Genomic DNA, 8839 nt, shown 5'->3' with positions numbered 1-8839 from the left:
ATACTGCTTCATTTAATTGGACTAAAGCAGGCTCCCCCGGCTCCGGGCTCCCTTGAAATCCTGGCCAAATTTGTGGGGCTCCTGCGTGGGCCTGGGTAAATATGAGGCAGGTGTGCCAAGGGGCTGCGAGCTGGGCTCCCGTGAACTGTAATGGTTGCTGCATGACTGACTCCCCAGCTCCTCCACCCCCCGCTAAATCCCAGGACCCTCCCTACTTATGCAAAGAGCAGGCTCCCCAGTGCCGCCTTATGAAGAAGTGGTAGAGCAATTTCATTTAATATTGCTGGTGCTTCCATTAACCTGACTATATTGCTCTCCATCCTCAATTTAAGACTCCCTCTTTCTCTTGATTATCGCTGTATTTCAGAGCATCTGAATGTCCTCCCCAGACCTCTAAGCCAGCCTGGAATAAGTTGCTGATTGAAAGCTCCAGTTCCTTGAGGTTTTCTGGCTTTAGAGTAATGCGACCTTCACGTGCCCCACCCCCAGGCCTTGGAAACCAGCCTGGGTCTCCATTTTGCTCTGAATGGGGCTCCCTCTCATGTGCTCTGATGTTCTCTGTATTCACTCTCACCTCTATTTCTCTTCCTGCCTCCCTCCCTTCCTCCCTTCCTTCCTTCCTTCCTTCCTTCCTTCCTTCCTTCCCTTTTTTCTTTCATCATTCTTTTTGTCATTAAGGTTTGCCGGATAAGGAGGTGTTTTAGAGTTTTGTTGGAGGTGGGTAGACAGAAGTGTGTTATGAACTATTTTTACTCTATATGATTGGTTGATTCAATTGTTAATTCAGTAAGTGTGTATTAAATGCCTGCTATGTGTCAGGCACTCTTGTAGGTGCTGTAGGTGAATCAGGAGCCAACCTGGTAAAGGCAATGCTTTCATGAAGCTTAAATTCTAGCAGCAGATGATGATAAATGATGTGAAGAAAAATAATGCAGGGTAAGGGGCTGGAGCGTGATGGCGAGCCCCCCATGCGTGCCCTTTTGTCCATACATGGTCCTTTGAATGACAGAGGCCTCTCTACATTTAAATTCTATAATAAGGGTGATGGTGGGAGTGAGCTAAGAATACTCTTTCTGGGGAGAGTGCAACTGGCAGTGTACCTGAGCCAACAGCCCCCTCCCCATAGCTTCCCTGCCATGGCTTGCAGGAAGCTGAGGCAGGGCCCCCAGGAGCACAACCCCAAGCTTTCCTGTGGAGTGCAGCCCTGGGAGGATGAGGCATTGATATGACTACAGAAGACAAAATGGTGAGGCATCCTGCCCCATCCTGTCACTGCATCAGAACCCTCATTCCATCACCACTCCCTTGCCAAGCTCTGGGAAAAGGCCACTGCCCCCATCCCTTGCATCCTGTGGGCAGCCTAGGATTGAATGAAAGTTGACGTTTCAAACCTATGATAATTGGGGTGAAGGCTGCAGCTAGATTCCTCCTGGCCCCTGATGTCTTCAGGGAGTGGTCCACTGCAGCCTGGCCAAAGGAGAGCACAGTTCTCTGACCTCAGCAAAGAATGGGAAACATGGGGTCAAATGCTCAGAGGAGGGGGTGATTCTCTAAGAATAAGAGGCCAAGATAAAGATATGGCTCAGAGAGGGAGAAGAATTATATGCCTTCCATGACGATGGGTCTTTAGGCCTCTGTATACAGCTAAGGAGGTATAGACGGAAAGCTATGGAGCTGGTCAGCCTTGAGGTTGGGTCCTGGATCCACAAGTCTCTAGCTCTCTGGTTGTGGACGGCTTACTAACCCTCTCCGAGCTGTAGTGTCCTCACTGGTAGAATGGGCCAGTCACACCTTATTCATTTCCTAGGATTTTACTTAAATAGGAATACACCCTTATTTTTTGAAGCCTGAAGATTTTAGGGGTGAAATAACATGTCTATAATTTACTTTTAAAATCCAAAAAAACATATTGTGAAGTAAATATGGTATCTTTTTCTCTTCTCCGGAGAACCTCGAGCCAGCACATTTACCCACTTTTATTCAAAATCTAGGTAACGTCATTCATTGTCTTGGTTTAAAAACCATCTATGAGCCAACAATGCTGCATTTTTATCTCCAAGCCAGACCTCTCTTAGGAACTTCAGACTCAGATATTCAACTGCCAATTTGACGTGTAAAAGCTAGCATGTCCCAAGCAGAATGCTTGATTCCCATCCCAGACCTCCCCCAACAAAAAAAATTCCACTGCCCTTTACAGACGTAGAGAACAAACATATGGACACCAAGGGGGGAATGTGGCGGGGGTGGTGGTGGGATGAATTGGGAGACTGGGGTTGACATATATATACTAATATGTCTAAAATAGATAACTAATAAGAACCTGCTGTACAAAAAATAAATAAAATTAAAAAAAAAAAATTCCACTGCCCTTATTCCAAATCTCCATCTCTGGGCCCCCTGGTACCTTGCTTCTCAGTCGTAGGTACCAGGCCATTCCTTTTGCCAACCCCTCTGTGGCCGCTTTGTGAGGCCCTCATGCTTCCATCTCTGCCCATCACTGCCCCAGCCTCCCCGTTGCTCCACCAGCATCCCAGTGCCCTTGAAAGGCAGATCGGCTGACCTGGGCATGAAGGGTACCTATGCTCCAACACAGTGTTCTGCACACGTGTGCATGTGTTAATCACATGTTTCATGCTCAGTCTTTTATTTCTCTTGCAACAAATGCTGCCTCTAGTTTGCCCATCCAACAACTCCTGCAAAATGGGATGGTGCCAACCTTGACAGCAGACCATAGACCATTGCTTGCTGTGTTGGGCCCCATTAGAAGCCTTCTCCTTGCACTTTTTGAGGTGGTTTCTTGCTGTTGTTGAGGTCAGCATTTGGACCAGCTTTGAACATGGAAGCCTCGCCCATTCCAAGGCGATTCTGGCTTTCTTATCAGACTCTGCCCTAATGGGAAGTGAATGCTGCAATCACAGGGCGCACTCCGAGGTCACAGTTACGTAAGGATTATTAATGAAGCAACAATGTCAAAATTGTGTGAAATCAAACTCAGATTTAAGTACTTAAAATAAACAGATATAAAGTAACAGATGTCCTGTTTTGTTCTCAGATGATTTCATCCCTTGTTAAAAATAAATGTCTGGCTTGAAAGGAGAAAAAAAATTAAAGGGAACTTTACTTCCATGTTAAAAATTAATTGAATCCAGAGGTTGGTAAAGTTGGTAAGTGGTGTGGGTTTTTCTTTTTTTTTTCTTAAGGCAAAGACATATTTGTGTTGATTTTTATTTCAGCGAGTAATAAATTCATTGCACAGCCCCAAATTTGATAGACCAAACTCACGTCCTTTGAAACCCAAAGGGAAAATTTCTCCGTAGTTATTATGTAGATAAGAATGGGGCCCAGTATATCCATCTGAGGAGAATTTAGTTCCATGCTAAACCCCAAAGGATGCAACAGCAGAGGCTTCAAAAATCACAGGTCCTGATTGCCATGCTCGCAGCCCTCAGAATCCCATTGAGGTGATCTTGCCTTGGAATTTCAGTGTGGAATTCCCAGAGAAGACTCCTACTGAAATTAGTAATGGGAAAGGCAAATTAGGTCATCTTGTCCGTCCCCCTGCCAGCTTCCTACACTGTGGTTAATTTTCTCCTCCTTTGATCAGATACATTTTAAATGTTTCAAGAGATGGAAATTGCACCAGTTGGCTCCCTCTAGAGTTCCACGGTCTACTGAAGTTACGGGACTCGATTTTCTGCCTGTGAGACTCGGTGGGAATTTTTCCAAGAGTGGAAGATCGTTTGTGAGCTGGGGGCTGCCTTTACCTGCCCCAAATGTCTCCTCATTGTTCTGGTGATGGCCCAATTTGGAGGGTTTAGAAATCCAGAGAAATGTTCATCCGTCCAAAATCACAAAATGGCCCTGGGAACATTCAAAGGAAATAATTTATTTGTAGATTCTGAGTAAAAACACAGGGGGATTGATACTGATGCCCTTGAATAAAAGATGGAGCAGCTCACAGCCCTGATGCTGGCTCTCTGTGCAAGAGAATTACATGTACCAACATCTATTGGAGGGGATAAATAATCCAGATAAGAAATCGTATGTTTCCAGGCAGAAAGTACATGTGTTACTAAACTGTTAGCCACTTTGAAAAGTAAAAATACTTTGTATTTTTCCATCAGTTAAAATTACATTGCCTTTATTTCCAATCCCCATCTCTGAACCCCCATGCCGGAACAAGCCAACGTTAGATTAGCAATGAAAAGTAAAGGGTGGAGTAGTGATGGTTGCACAACATTGTCAATGTACTTAATGACACTGACTGGTACACTTAAAAATGGTTGAAATGGTTAAGAAAAGCGGGGGGCTGGTAAAAAAATGAAGCCATTGTAACTCTGTCAGAGGTAAGCATTGGACACTTGATGCAATGGGTAGAGTGAGTGGAAGGGGAGGGGTCTAGTTTTGCTCAGACTCGCTTCACTTCTCTCCACTTGACTCTGCAGCTTCTCCACAGACCGTGGGTGAGCCAAGATGTCCCCTAAGTCTCCCGAGCTTCAGCACGTGCCTCCTTTGTGGCAGACACTTCTATTGCCAACTCCCCATTTGTTCTCCTTTCCGACTGACTAACAGAACCTGAATTGGGGTTTTCAGTGTCACTTCACTCAACCATTATAAATAATTAAAAACCGAAAGCTCACTTGCCGCCTCCCCTGCAGCTGGTGGCTGGCTGTGTGACTCACTTCTGACCAGTGAGATGCAGGCAGCGTCCCTGGGGAGGGCAGCCGCCTCTGTCCCGCTCTGTGTCCCTTTGCCTTCCGCCTTCTTCCTTTTGCTCCTGTGTGGGTGTTGATGCCTGAAGGAGCAGCAGCTTCCTGCAACTATAGGGATGACACAGAAAGAGAGAAGGCAGGTGGTGACATTACAGAGTTGCCATACTCTGCCACTTGTAGGGGCAGAAAATGCTCCCTTCTTCCCTTCTGGGTTCTTTGGCTGGTCTCATAATTAAATTGACGTAAAATGGATTAACAGGAGAAAAACAAATTTAATTTCATATGTACAGAATTCCCAAAGATGTGAGACTCAAGGACAAATCAGGTAATTGAGCTTATGTGCCACCCTAAGCTAAGGAATGGGATAGGGGTCTGTGGCTTCAAAGGTGGGGAGAGGGCGATTCACAGGACAATAAGAAGAGCAGATGTTTGGTAATTAGAAATTTGCTGTGCCATGCAAACAGGCCTTTCAGATAAAGACGTTATCACTGGTAATAGCTTTTTTTTTTTTTTTTGGTATAGACCCCTATCTAAATTCTTTTAGGTAGTTAAGGGAGAGGTAAAAGTTTTCCCTGAGTCTGCTACGTCTTGATTGCCTTCAGCTCAAAATAATCCACATGCCAAAGTGGCATATTTTGGGGCGGCATGTTCTGCTCCCCTTCACCCTGGACAAATCAACGCTCTGTGCGCGCGCGTGTGTCTGTGTGTGTGCGCGTGTGTGTGTGTGTGTGTGTGTGTTTCTGGAGCAAGTAAACACCTTTACTTGTTTAAGCCAGGGCAGTATGGCTTTCTGTTATAGCCCAATGCATTCTTAATTGATGCAAGTTCGATATTTTATGTTATATTAAATTGCACGTTACTCCTTTGAATGAAGTGCTAAAGGACAGTGTTAAAATACAAATGCTCTTTGAGAGAAGAGCATTTTAAGTTGTAACAAGCCACTGACATCTTATTGCAAGTGAGTTCATCGAAATAGCTCTCCGGTCCAATAGCAGGGGGCTAAAGAATAGCCAAGGGGACAGATGGGCTTTGATGGAAGGGAGGGGATTTCTGTCCCCACTGGGTCACTATAGTGATGGAGTCCTGGGGTCTGGGGGTTGGGGGTCTTGGTGGAGGTGGGCAGTGCTTGAGGAAAGATGAATGATTAGAAAGGATGTGGGAAAGGCCAATTTTGTCCTTGAATTCATCTCCTGAAGAGGACACTTCAACTCCGAGCGGTACCTGATGGCACTGTGGGTCCACAGAAGCTGCCCTCAGACATTGAGAAGGGAGATGGGAGAACTCTGCATAAATACTGCCTTGAAAGTTGAGACGTTAACAGGGGGTACCTCTGATTACAGTTTCTTTTCCTAAGGAAAAGGTACTTCCCTCCCCCGTTGTTACTTCTTCATACCTCCCCTGCTTTAAGAGCCTGTGCACACCCCTTCCCTTCCCCGAGACCCTGACAGCATGCCTGTGCTGGCTTCACAGCCCTTTGCTCCCTCGTGTCTCAGCCTCTCCTGGTTGAACGTCCCCTAGGGCTGGCCTGGCTTTTTAATTTGTCTTAGTATCTCTTGCAGCGCCTTATGCCTGGTGGCCTTTTTTAAGTTAACATTTGTTGAGTGCTCACGGTAAGCCAGGCACCGTTCTAAGCCATTTACAAGAACCCCTCCTTCAATCCTCAGTCCTCGGTTCATCTCTATCCCCAGCCAGGGACGAGGCCCTCAGTGTTGGCCTGTCAGAGCAGGGCCTGTCTGCTGTGTAATCACCCTGGGCCTGTTCATCCTACTCCCTTCCTCTTCTCTCAAACTCTCACTCAACTTAATCTCCCTGCTCTCCCAATGACAGCGCCATGCCCTTAGCTACTCTGCTGCTAAAAGATATACCATCCCTACAAAGCTTTTAATGGAGGAAATGACTTCATCAGGCTCAAGTTAAGAGGTAAGAAAGCAAGGGTCCTGGAGAAAGAGCATTCTAAAGAAGAGGGCCCACCGCAATCAATCCTGCACAGCACAGGGGAGGAAGACCCCACCACTGAGCCCCTAAACAACCTCAGTAAAATAGTTTGCCGGGGGAAGCAGGGTTGCTCTTGATGGTGCAGAGTTAAAAACATGGGTTTAGGCATCAGATAGCCCTGGTTTAGGTCCCACCACGCTCCCATGGGACCGTGGGCCCGTCACTTAGTGTCTCTTAGCTTCAGTTTCCTCCTCTGTAAAACAGGAGTATAGTCCTAAGAGCTCACATCTCCTATGTTTCTATGAGAATTCAATGAGAGAATCCAAATGAAGCACTTGGGGTTGTTCATCAGGGGGGGACTGAATACCAGAGATTACGGAGGTCGGGACGGGCTGTTGGAGCAAAAGCAGGAAGGCGGTGTTACCCAGAGAGGTTAGGAACTGCAGGAAGACCCTACCCTTTGAGACAGGAGGCGCGAAAGAGCAGGTGGGGTTACCCATGCCTGCAGGCGCTGTCTCACGAGGCCACTGCTGCCCTACCGCTGGAGCCTCCACCGCTGCCGCAGTGAGGAAGCAGGAGGCTGAGCCCTTGCAGAGGCCGCGGGAGCCCAACAAACCCGCCAGTGCTGCCACTCGCCAACCAGGTACGGCGGCCGGGGGTCACCTGGACCAGACAGTTAATTAGTTAACATGGATGTAACGGCTTCTCCCTTGTCCCCACTTCCCAAGGTGCTGTGAGTGCTTCCCCATGACAGAACCTAACCCAAGCCGGCAAGGAAGTCTGGGAAATGTAGTTTTCAGGCTTCCAAATCCTGGATGCAGAGGAGAAAATAAAGGAGTGAGTACAAAGCGAAGAGCCAACCAAGAAATCACCAACACCAGCAGTTACACAATTCAAGCACTTGATTATGTTAATTACCATCATCCTCCTCATTCCTGTTATTACTGTTCCTGCAACCAACAAGCAGTGGGACCTCAGTCAAGTTATTTCACCTCTCCTGGCTTTCATTTCTTTATCTTTAAAGTCCCTCCCAACAAAGAATTTTCTTCTTTCCCTCATTTATCCAATCAACAAACATTTGCTGAGGACCCAAGTGTGAGCTGGGCCCCAAGGTAAAATCAGCAAGATCAGGTTTGTACTAAAGGTCACTGTCTAGTGACAGAGACAAACAAATGAGTAATCATGAGCTCTTCCAGCTAGTTAAGAGCAAAACAAACTGACTCCCAGGCCAGTGCTCTTCTCTGTTTATTTTCTAGCAAATTCCACAATCAGGGAGAATTTCTTCTTCTGGCTCTGGGTGTGCACATAACAGATAGCCCCTTTCTCCAATAAGCTCTATTTCCCACTGTCCATCATCTACCCCCTCGCCCAACCTGGGCCCCAATATCAACTTGTCAAGGATGTAGCAGGGAGGTGAGCTGCAGAGTGGGTCGTCTGCCTGGGGCCCTGGTCAGCACCTGCAGAGCACTCAGGGTAATAAGGGATGTAAAAATATGAATGCTCTGGGCCTCCATGATTTCCCTGTTTGCCCAGTCTGTCATTGTGCTACCCACAGATTTCCCACTATTGCTCATGACCCTAATGTGGGGTGGGAGACCCTGTGTATTCCATCTCTTACTCCTGCTCACTCTGAATGCATTTCAGATATTGCCGTGGAAACGTCAATTCCCCAAGCCAAGAAGACCCCTGTTTCCCAGAAGCTACTTCTACAAACTCTAGAATATAGATGAGCCTGGCCCAATCACGCGCTACATCTCGACCCAGTGGATTTGCAGCACACCTGCATTGGAGGTAAATCGATCGGTGTTTCTTAATCCTGCATACTACCAGGCAGGTTCTCCCCTACTCATTGAAGCTTAGTAGCAACATGCCCTTCACTGTAAAGAGAATTTTTGTCCTCTCACTTGGGACTAAAGGTCAAAGTTTAAATCTATATTTAATGCCATTTTCTGAAAACTGGATTTGTGATTCCCTTTATGTTGGTATTACATATCTTAAGGGATTTCAAGGGGAGAAATCTGGGAAGCCCAGTTTCTGAGAATGACCTTTACTTTAAATGTGTAAATAGGATGGAGCTTGTGTTTTTGCTTTTTAAACCTTTTAATTGTGCTTCCAAAGACAGTTCTGGAAAGCATGGGCTGTGCTGAGCGGCTACTCAGAAGCCACTTTGAAAAGAAGAGACTTTGATTTTT

General features: G+C 46.5%; 1 long non-coding RNA gene across 1 annotated transcript; it reads left to right on the top strand.

Annotated features, from left to right (window-relative positions):
• The first annotated feature begins 7191 nt into the window (after nucleotides 1-7191).
• On the top strand, nucleotides 7192-8433 carry LOC307189414. Its single transcript, XR_013829181.1, has 3 exons — nucleotides 7192-7290; nucleotides 7376-7484; nucleotides 8292-8433. It is a non-coding gene; the product is annotated as an uncharacterized lncRNA (long non-coding RNA).
• Nucleotides 8434-8839: the final 406 nt, after the last annotated feature.

This window comes from Stenella coeruleoalba (genome assembly GCF_951394435.1).
Source record: "Stenella coeruleoalba genome assembly, chromosome: 7".
Classification (NCBI taxonomy): domain Eukaryota; kingdom Metazoa; phylum Chordata; class Mammalia; order Artiodactyla; family Delphinidae; genus Stenella; species Stenella coeruleoalba.
Note: the sequence above shows the minus strand (reverse complement) of the source record. Positions and strands in the feature narration are given on the sequence as shown.